General features: G+C 34.9%; 1 long non-coding RNA gene across 1 annotated transcript; it reads left to right on the top strand.

The window, feature by feature from the left end:
• The first annotated feature begins 67 nt into the window (after window positions 1-67).
• LOC127881797 (uncharacterized) lies at window positions 68-8,025 on the top strand. The gene is made up of 3 exons (XR_008050278.1): window positions 68-286; window positions 2,029-2,158; window positions 4,966-8,025. It is a non-coding gene; the product is annotated as an uncharacterized LOC127881797 (long non-coding RNA).
• The last annotated feature ends 104 nt before the right edge of the window (window positions 8,026-8,129 follow it).

The raw sequence follows: 8,129 nt of genomic DNA, 5'->3' as shown, positions 1-8,129 counted from the left end.
TTGGTATTCCGGAATTAGACGGCGAAATACTGTTGGATACGATTTGATCTGGCAAGGCTCGGACGTATTCGATATAATCCGTATACACAGGTAACTTAAATATGATCGGTTTGACGTGAAGGTAAAAATGCATTCTGCATGAATGGGGTTTGAGTTTAATTAATTACTCGTTGAAAACAAATGTCGCAGCTATAAACAGAGTCATACAGTAAAAGCGAATTGTTTAGAAGAACCACAATGTGTCAAAAGGTGGATTGTAAAAAATGTGGAAAACCGACATGGGCAGGTGAGTTTGATAAAAAATAATTTGTAAACATTGAACAGTGTTCTAGTTTGTGTTTTTATACGCCCGTATAAAATACGGGACGTATTATGTGAAACCCCTTGGCGGGCGGCGGGCGGCGGGCGGCGGGCGGAAGGCATCACTTTGTCCGGACTCTAATTCAAATTGTATTCATCCGATCTTCACCAAACTTGGTCAGCAGTTGCATCTAGTTGATATCTAGGCCAAGTTCGAATATGGGTCATGCCGGGTCAAAAACTAGGTCATAGGGTCAATAAGTGCATTTTCAAAGGGGCCACTTTGTCCGGACTCTATTTCAAATTGTATTCATCCGATCTTCACCAAACTTGGTCAGCAGTTGCATCTAGTTGATATATAGGCCAAGTTCGAATATGGGTCATGCCGGGTCAAAAACTAGGTCATAGGGTCAATTAGTGCATTTTCAACGGCGCCACTTTGTCCGGACTCTAATTCAAATTGTATTCATCCGATCTTCACCAAACTTGGTCAGTAGTTGCATCTAGTTGATATCTAGGTCAAGTCCGAATATGGGTCATGCTGGGTCAAAAACTAGGTCAAAGGGTCAATTAGTGCATTTTACTTTGTCCGGACTCTAATTCAAATTGTATAAATCTTATCTTCACCAAACTTGGTCAGTAGTTGCATCTAGTTGATATCTAGGCCAAGTTCGAATATGGGTCATGCCAGGTAAAAAACTAGGTCATAGGGTCAATTAGTCCTATTTTCAACAGCGCCACTTTGTCCGGACTCTTATTCAAATTGTATTCATCCGATCTTTACCAAACTTGGTCAGTAGTTGCATCTAGTTGATATCTAGGTCAAGTTCGAATATGGGTCATGTCGGGTCAAGAACTAGGTCATAGGGTCAATTAGTGCATTTTCAACGGCGCCACTTTGTCCGGACTCTAATTCAAATTGTATTCATCCGAAACTTTTAAACAACTTTTTATCCTGCGTCAAAGTGGTATGGGGGTCTAAACAATTATGATTTAAATATTGTGTTTTAGAGAACAAATGAGACTAAGTGTACACTTATTGATATCAATGCATATATATGAATATATCAGTTATATAAGTTGTTGTTGTTTTTTTTGCTTATTTCCAAAACAAATACATCAATCATCAGTGTATCATCTCCAATGGCACACGAATCGGGCGTATATTGCTCCGTCATGCGGCGCTCTTGTTTTTGTGTTTAAATGAAACTTTAGTGCTGAAACGGTTCGAGTCTGAAGAATAAATAAATAAATTTTTATTATTGATTTATTGTTTTAGTGATACATAAAATATGAATACGAGTCGTATTACGACAGTGATTTTTTTGCCCAATATTACATGTACAGCCTCTTACAGGCTGTTTCCAAATGGAACATATATGAGAACATATAATGGAACATATGGAAGATATATGAGCCTTACTCTGGGAAATCAGGGATTATTGCAAAGTAAAGTGCCGTCCCAGATTAGCCTCTGTTGACTGCACAGGCTAATCTGGGACAACTATTTACACTTATATTGTATTTTGAGTTTAAAGGAAGTCTCTCTTATAGGGAAATCCAATTAAGGTGGAAACGTCTCTGATTAGCTAGTGCGGACTGCACAGGTTAATATTGGATGACACTTAGAAGACATGCTTTAAGCCCTGTTTTCCCAAAGTGAGGCTCATTTCAAGGAAACTGTAGGAAAACTGTTAAAACACACTGTTTCATGTGAAATGATTTCAGGGTGTGGTGCGCATATTGAACTGGTATTGCGCAATGTCCCTGTAGAGGAGCGCTGTAAGTGTAAACGCAAGGGTTCTGGTTGTGCCATACAGTGATAACTTCATCTTCACCCCCGTCATAGTTTCAAATGGTATGGTATTCTTTTGAGGCGTGCTCTGAGAAAATGGGGCTTAACCCTTTCAGTGCGGGAACAGGGTTCGACACTAAGGCACGTCCGACAGACATTGTCTAGTAAGATCGGTGGTCGGGCTAGTAAAACTGTGGGCTAGCTTGTCAGACTGGTCGTACATACAAAATCTATACTGATTCATATAACTATAACTAACCGAAAACCTTTTTTTCTTAATGTGTAAAATAACTTTTGTGTCCATTATTTACATCAGAACAAAACTAGCGTAAATAAATAAACGCGGAGCATTCACATGATTCATCGCTATTTTTAGACACGAAGGAGAGCTTCCAGCAGAAATAGCTTGTTTCCATTGGTAAAGTTGTCATGAATATTAACCCTTTGCATGCTGGGAAATTTTTAGTCTGCTAAAATGTTGTCTGCTGAATTTCTAAAATTAGCATTTTCTTTAATTTTTTTCAAAGAATACTATCAGAATAGCAAACAGTTTGGATCCAGATGAGACGCCACATTCTGTGGCGTTTCATCTGCATCCAAACTGTTTGCAAAGACCTCTAAATTCGGTTCCAGCACTGAAAGAGTTAATTATTTTCTGCAGTGTCGTAGAACTTAACATCATGTTTTTACGACTTCTATCGAAAATCGGTATCGTCAATGTAAACATTTTGGCGTAGCAGACGAGAGAATGTAATTTAAAGAATGGCTTTGTTCAAGATTGGATCTTCGTCCGACAAATAAGTTAATAAAGAAGAATCCGACGGTAAAACTGTCACAGATTATGATGGAAAAGGGCCTTGGAGCTGTGGTAGCATGGAGCACAGCGGTCAAGGAGGCCAGAATTTGATAACGTTTAATAAATGTCACATGCTGTACAGACATCATTTGTTTAACTGGTGATAAACAGTGAAATTACAACAAACAATTTATGTTGTTAAATAGTTTTATTTTATTTTTTACTCTGTGCATCAAAATAACTTCCTTGTGTTCACTAATTATTTTCTGATAAAACCTGATTAAGCAGTTACACTACACAATTCTGTTTATTTGCTATGTCATTTATGGTCTAGTAGACATCAGATTAGGGCTAGTACATTTTAAGAGGAGCTGGTCCGATGGTCTGGCTGTAAAAAAAGTTAATGTCGAACCCCGGGGAACCGAATTTTGAAGGCCTTTGCAAACAGTTTGGATCCAGATGAGATGCCACAGAACGTGGCGTCTCATCAGGATCCAAACTGTTTGCTATTCTGATAGTATTCTTTGAAAAAAATCGAAAAAAAAGGCTAACTTTAGAAATTCCGCAGACGACATTTTAGCAGAAGACAAATTTCCCAGCATGCAAAGGGTTAAAAGCATGTGGGTACTGTCATATTAGATAAGACTGTGCAGTTCGCAAGGATGAATCAGGGATGACAGGTACCGACTAAACTGGATTTCCTCTAAGAAGAGACTTCCTTTACACCAAAAATGCAATTAACCCTTTGCATGCTGGGAAATTTGTTGTCTGCTAAAATGTCGTCTGCTGAACTTCTAAAATAAGCATTTTCTTTGATTTTTTTCAAAGAATACTATCAGAATGGCAAACAGTTTGGATCCTGATGAGATGCCACGTTCTGTGGCGTCTCATCTGGATCCAAACTGTTTGCAAAGGCCTTCAAAATTCGGTTCCAGCACTGTAAGAGTTAAAGCTGAAAGTTTAGTGCCTGATAAGCCTGTAAAGAATACACAGTGTAATCTGGAATGATACATGATGCACATCCTTTGTTTTGTTCTTTTGTTATGAATTGGTAAGAATGCATTTAAGAGGAGCAGTAGTTTTACATTTTAAACAAATTGCATGTTCAATTACAATTGTATTGGTAATCAGTTTATTATATATTTTAGAACATAAAGCAGCATGATGAACGTTATTGTTTATATTTGGCACACTAAATTAAAGGGGCATACAAAACTTTTTTTAAATACAGTAAAGTTTTCTTATTTTGTGGCCACATCAGGATGACAGAACTGATTGAATTAGTGAAACTCAAGTTAATGAAGTTATCAATGTTTCCAAATTACTAAAATGTTGAGCTGTCAAAATACAACCTAAATTTCTTAATTATACCTTGTTGATAACAAAGTTAAATACAACTGATTAGTTGTCAGCATAGATCTGTTGACAGAAATTGTTAAAAACAAATACAAAAAATACAATTTTAAATTATTTACCTGGTCCACGTGAAATTCTTACTCAAACCTTCAAAATGTGCACATTACCTTTTTTTTAAAATAAAAATTGTACTACTCCACAGTACAACAGTGTGAATGTGTATATTGGTACTTAATGTACATTTCGTGGCTGATTTTAGTTGCCTGCTAAGTTTTCATATTTAGTATTTATAAATATGTAATATAACTGAGAATTGTTTTAATATGAGACCTGTGCATTTAGCCTTCAATATGCCCCTGTACAGGTATAAAAACATTTTTAACCAACCTCATGGTAGGGGATTACCTATACATGGCAAAGTTGTGGAGTTGTGATACATCACAGCTTTATTGTTGTTTGATGGAAGTTTAATTATTCCTGCTGTCAATAAGTGGGGACTTTTGTGAGTTATTTTGCGTTCATTTGTATCACTTTTTACATGTTGATGCGAAATTTTACTTGCAAAGTCGTATCTATTCTACATGTACATTTAGCACCATTTTATAGCAACATCTTCAATACATGAACATTTGCAAATTACCTTGTGAGAAACTATGTGTGATCGATGTGCTTATCTCAGCGCTGACATTCTTAAGTAAATGTTGTTTTCTGTTTCTAGGTAACAGGAAAGCATGCCAATCCCAGTGACTATAGTGCAACATTCCATTATTCAACAAGAACCTGGACTGCCCACATAAAAAAAACAACAACTAAGTGTCTGTCTTTACTCATGACTTAAATTGTGTGTGTATGTACATATAATTATAGTGTTTTCAATATTTACTTGCTTTAGTTTTGTTTATTATATTATCTTTTGACTTCAAGTATTCTGTAGTAAAGTAACGCTTTTGTAAAGCTCCAGCCATAATAATTGCAGAAGGGTAGATAGTGGATATGTATGCATGATTTTTTTTTGCTTCATATCTTACAGCCTGTGCCTTTTGGATTGGGAAAAATAACGGGATAAACCATGTAATTGGGTACAATGAAACGTTATTAATATCATTATAAATGACAGTATTCCGATTGTTTATAAGTGCACATTTAACTGCATTTTAAAATTAATGTTATTTACATAATTATATCCCTGTATATTAATGTAAATAAACCAATTATTAAGTTTATTGGAAATGTTCTGCTTTTTTAAGGAAATTTTGGTCAGCTTTATGGGAAAAAATGTTACTTTATATTGTCATTGGGAAGCAGCTTGTAAAAGGCTGTAATTATGTGCAAAAAATCACTGTATGTGCGGTAATGTTCATGTGTGGTGCAAAGCTTTTTGGATAATTAAGGGAACTAGAAATAAAATTGCGCAAAATATTAATTGTTAGCAACAAGTCAAATACTTAAATTACCCAACCTGAAGACTTAACAACGTGAGTTTTTTCCAATTTCAGTTTCTTTTTACTTATTTTTCCCAGTTGGGCTGGTACCAGTTCTTTTACCAATTTGGCTAAACATTCGCTGAATTACAATGTTGTTGGCTTTAAAGTAAAGATCACTGTGAACATTTTTAGTTTGTGCATATAAAGTTTTGCCTGCCCTAAGATTTATTCACCGGTAAATGGAATTGTTTTGTTTTAGCATTAATTGCATTTAGGCATTCATTTCGTTTCATGTTCATACCTCATACAACTGTGCCTTGTTTGCAAAGATTGGCCGTTCAATTATTCCAAGAAAAAGCATTCAAATGTTTCCATTGTAATGTCAAAGCATTAAAACATTTTAGGGGTTTATTTGTTTCTGTTGAAGAGAAAAAAACTAAACAAATGCCCCGACGCTGTAAGATTTTGATTGAGTTTGCAAAATTGATTGATTTCTCATAATTGTGACGTTGAAAGTTGTATGTATTATTTAGTTTTATTGCATTTATTGTTTTGACATGTTACCAAATGAGAATAATCTGTTATGCCATATTACTTGAAAATTAATGAACATGTGTGTTTTGTTTATTCCTTGGTAAATCACCAATAAACTTAACCCTTTCCCACTCAGAAGCAAAGTGAAAATACATGTAGCTATGTTCAAACAGCATAAAACCAGAACAGCCTGCAAATAACTTGCAGTCTGTTCAAATTTTATGTTTGCTGCTCATCAGTATCAAAGGGTTGGAAATGAAGCCTTTAAAACATGAATATAGTATGAAGGGTCTTTAATTAAATTTAACTTTCTAAAGGACTACACATCTGTCAAAATACGTATCTAATGGATAGAGTTAAGTGATACATTTGTAATTTCAAGTTTGATGTCTTTAAAATACAAATACAGCATACCATCGTGTGTTCATGATAGCAACCTGCATGCTATTAGCCGTTTAAATAACAATTGTCATGTCCATGTAGTAATGTGTAAGGTGCACCATATAGTGATAGAAGAAATATTTTACTAAACAGGGGAACATTTTATTGATTGTCAATACATTATTATGCATGTATCAACGAATCTCATGTCTGATATTTAATAGAGATTGGGCTTTCTTATATGAAACCATATGCTGGTTTTGATGTAAAAAGCTGGGTACAGTAGACCTTATCTGACAAAGATATTCATTGTTTCCCCTATAACTTATTAGCATGTTTTGTTTGTATGTTTAGTTGGATTTCACGTTTTCATCAGTATTCAGTCATATAATGGCAGTCAATTTACTGACTAGCGCTTTTTGGGGGATAACTTGTTTACCAGTACCAGAACTCTCCCTGACTAAATACTTTCTGTAGAAAAATTTACTGTAGTACACAGAATTTCTTCACATTTTATCAGTTTTACTGGATTTTATTATAAAAAGTTTTAGCCAAATGGAAATTTATTGAGCCAATTTTTAGCTCAGCTGTTTTCAGAGAAAACCCGAGGTATTGTCACAGCCAGCTTGTCGTCCGCCGTAGGCGTCTTGCTAAAACCTTAACATTGGCTCTAAAATCAAAAAGCTTCCACCTACAACTTTGAAACTTCATATGTAGATGCTCCTTGACGAGTTCTACATGCCACATCCATTTTTGGGTCACTAGGTCAAAGGTCAAGGTCACTGTGACCTCTAAAAAAATATAATCTGACAAGCTTTCACAGCCGAGCATGGCACCCGTTATGCGGTGCTCTTGTTTTTAATTTGTAGCCATTTGCTAATTTGGCGAATGGCAGATCTGGTCCCCCCACATGGATGTATACAATATTGCAAAGATATGAAATTGATATTATTAGAGTATGAACATTGAGATTTTATTGTGGAACTACATGTATTTTTTCTGCATTACAATTCTATGTTACACTAAGGACTCCAGTTATCAAAGCAAATGGAAGTTGCTTCTGTAATATTTTTGTTTGAATTCTGAGAATATAGAAATAACATTGTTTATCATCAAGCTCAAAATATATGCACATTTATTGTGAGGCATCATTTAAAATATTGTTAAATATAGTACGATTGCTTGATGGCACATAATTTGTATGTCAGCTAAATATATTACGATTGTTTAGTAGCACATATATTGTATGTGAGGTGCCATTTGTAAAATTGTTAAACATAGTGTGATAGTTTAGAAGCACATTTCCAGTTCAAACTGTTATATGACATTGTTGTTTGTTCTTTAAATGAGTGAATACTGGAATTAATGTTTTTCATTATCAAAGTATGTGTTAGCGTTTATTAAATGGTTATGCTTATAGAAATAAAATTTTTATCAAATGTTTGTTGTCATCCTTTTATTCCAAGAGAAACAAGTCTTCTGTATTTGGTGTCATTATATTAGGTAACCAAAAGCAAATGTATGTTACAATTTGAAAGAAGTA

This window comes from Dreissena polymorpha, chromosome 5 (genome assembly GCF_020536995.1).
Source record: "Dreissena polymorpha isolate Duluth1 chromosome 5, UMN_Dpol_1.0, whole genome shotgun sequence".
In the NCBI taxonomy this organism is placed as follows: Eukaryota; Metazoa; Mollusca; class Bivalvia; order Myida; family Dreissenidae; genus Dreissena; species Dreissena polymorpha.
This window is presented reverse-complemented; position numbering and strand designations above follow the sequence as displayed.